This window comes from Myotis davidii, unplaced genomic scaffold, assembly GCF_000327345.1.
Source record: "Myotis davidii unplaced genomic scaffold, ASM32734v1 scaffold59, whole genome shotgun sequence".
Classification (NCBI taxonomy): Eukaryota; Metazoa; Chordata; class Mammalia; order Chiroptera; family Vespertilionidae; genus Myotis; species Myotis davidii.
Window position 1 is genome coordinate 5,253,411 of NW_006293001.1, and position 2,746 is coordinate 5,256,156.

At 33.6% G+C, this 2,746-nt stretch overlaps 1 protein-coding gene across 2 annotated transcripts in view; it reads right to left on the minus strand.

The window, feature by feature from the left end:
• Positions 1–2,746, minus strand: part of SLC38A11 (solute carrier family 38 member 11) — a 46,367-nt gene that overhangs the window by 4,101 nt on the left and 39,520 nt on the right. The window lies entirely within an intron of this gene.

A 2,746-nucleotide genomic window follows, 5' to 3' on the forward strand; every position in this document is an offset into this window, starting at 1 on the left:
GGGAAACAACAAGGTGTTAAAGATTTTTATTGGCAATACAGATGGGAAAAGTATCTGAATTCTACTACCTGAATAGAAACCTCTCAAATGATGAAATGAAGCTGAAAACTAAATAAAAGAATGCTTTTAAATTTATACTTTCAACTCATGAAATGTATTCCTATATCTTAAGAACAAACTCTGGCTGGGGAGGGCTTTGATAGCTTGGACCATGTCCTGCTCACCCTCGTGACTGGTGCTCTACATCTGGGCACTGGCTTACTTTTTCCCTCCCACTGTAAGCTGCACACAATGCTTGTTGAGCTGGTTACTCTGGCCACAGGCACCAGCTGCTTCATCTTTTCTGTTTGTGCTGCTGCAAGTGGGAACCCCTAGGGCCTAATTAACACAGATGCCTCTTTTCTCCAATGGCAGCATCAGTGTGAGATGCTACCAAGAATGGGACTTATATTTATTTTATTTGCTTCTAAAATGAATCCTTTAAAACCAAGGATGAGTTTGCTTTGGAAAAACTTGTCATTGTTGTCTATTGCCATGAAAACTATGAAATTACAGGGAAGCTAAGTTCTAAATGAGGTTTTGCTTTTTATTAAACAAATAATATAACACTGAATAATTTATCCAATTTTTTATTATACTGAGTAACAGCATTTCGATAACTTTACAAATTGAAGGTCTGATTCTTTATACATCTCATCTGTGAAGATCATCATTCTACTTAGTGATGATTCAGAAGCCAAAATAGAAAATAATTCCTAAAGTATTTCAATTATTAACTAAGATAAAGTCTATTAGTTAAAAATTATTAGTTTAGATGAAAAGCTTTTAGTACCATTTTATTTCATCTCATGGTATTCATTTTAAACCATTATTAAGATCTATCCTATATATTATGGATTACTCTGACTGGTAAACTCAATGCATAGATTTTTAACTTAAAAAATGAATAGAGAAATGAACATATTTATTTTACATAATTTAGAGCCCATACTTTGGAATCCTCAGACTAGCATAATGATTAAAAATGTGGGCTTTAGGTCTGGAAACCTGTGTTCAAGTGTTGTAAACACAGTGACTTATTTAATCACTTTGCGCCTCAGTTTCTTCATCTGTAACATTAATGCAAAAGAAGGAAAATAGTGCACGCAAAATGCATGGTACAGAGTAAGTATACAATACATATTAGCTCACATTGTTGTTCTGAAGTGGAACACAGATGCTTTCATTACGTTTAGTGATATATGATCCAGCCTGCATTAGTTACTGACAGAAATGATGCCTGATGTGACTCTATTAAACATGACAAATTTCCACACCAAAGGGAGTTGAGTGAAGGCCTAAATATGTTATTGTGTGTACCAAAAGACTTTTCATTGGAAAAATATGCTCAGGTGGTCTGGAAGAGAAAGGAGATCTTAGATTTTATTAACATACCAAGTGCTTTAAAACTAGTATAACGGTTTATTGGATAATAACAGAAAATTTAGCACTTTTCTTTAGTTTTTTTTTTTTTTAATGAATGTCTATATAACCAAGTTTTTAAAAATCTAAGGAACTACAAGCATGTTTTAAATTTTTTTAAAAAGTAGTCCCCTACAGCCAGCTCAGATCTTGACTTTATAACGGATACTCACTGAATATTTTTCTCTGATTACAATACCAGAATTCTGTCTGAACCACAAAAAATTTTCAACATAAGTACAATAGAGAATATTTAATGGATTGAATACTTACTATTTGCTGTGCAAGTGTCAGGGAGATTAGCAATTAATAGAAAGTAATGGTCAAATTTACAAAAATAAATCATTCCTGAAGAATAAATAATATGTGTATGGCTTGGTGAACTTAAAGGGTATAAAAAATTGTTAGGCTATCAAGATGTGGTGAGTGGTCAGGCAGTTGATAAACATATTTTCTCTCATATCAAAATCCTACTATATTAAAAAAAGGGAACTCAAATAAAACAGGTCATGAAATAAGAAAAAACAGAGCTGGTAATTATTATGTTGATCCTCTCCTCAGCCTAGTTGAAGGATTACTATTACTGTCATCACCAACAATTTTTCAAAAATTGTTATTTATTGATTAATTTTAGAGAGAGAGAAACATCAATTTATTGTTCCACTTATTTACGCATTCACTGGTTGATTCTTGTATGTGCCCTGACCAGGGATTGAACCCACAATGCCGGTATATCAGAGAAGGATGCTCTAAACAACTGAGCTTCTTGGCGAGGGCACCAAAATTTTTCTGTAACACTTAATTTCCTGGTGCTACACTAAACAATGTCCCTTATGTCCAGGAGCACTTGTAGAAATAGTTCCTAAACTGTGGTCCCCAAGGAGCAATTACTCATGTAGTAATTTGAGCACTGTGATCTTAGCACTATGCTGTACACATGGAGGATGGAGAAGGCAGCTAAATTCATTTTTGTCTTCAAAGAGCTTATAATTTGATAGGGAAGGACTGCTTATGGACAGTCTAAACAGTACATGATAAAAGGTAACATATACGTTAGTACATTAAGATAGCAGTTATCCATTTACATAAATCAAGATTGGAACATAAAATGATTTGAGGTGTAAAGGTGCTGGGAAATTCGGTTGGTCAGATACATGCAAAAAAAAAATGAAACTAGATCACCAATTTACACCATACACACAAAAAAACCCTCAAAATGGCTAAAGGACTTAAATGTAAGATGGGAAACCATAAAAATCCTACAAGACTCCATAGGCAAGAAAGG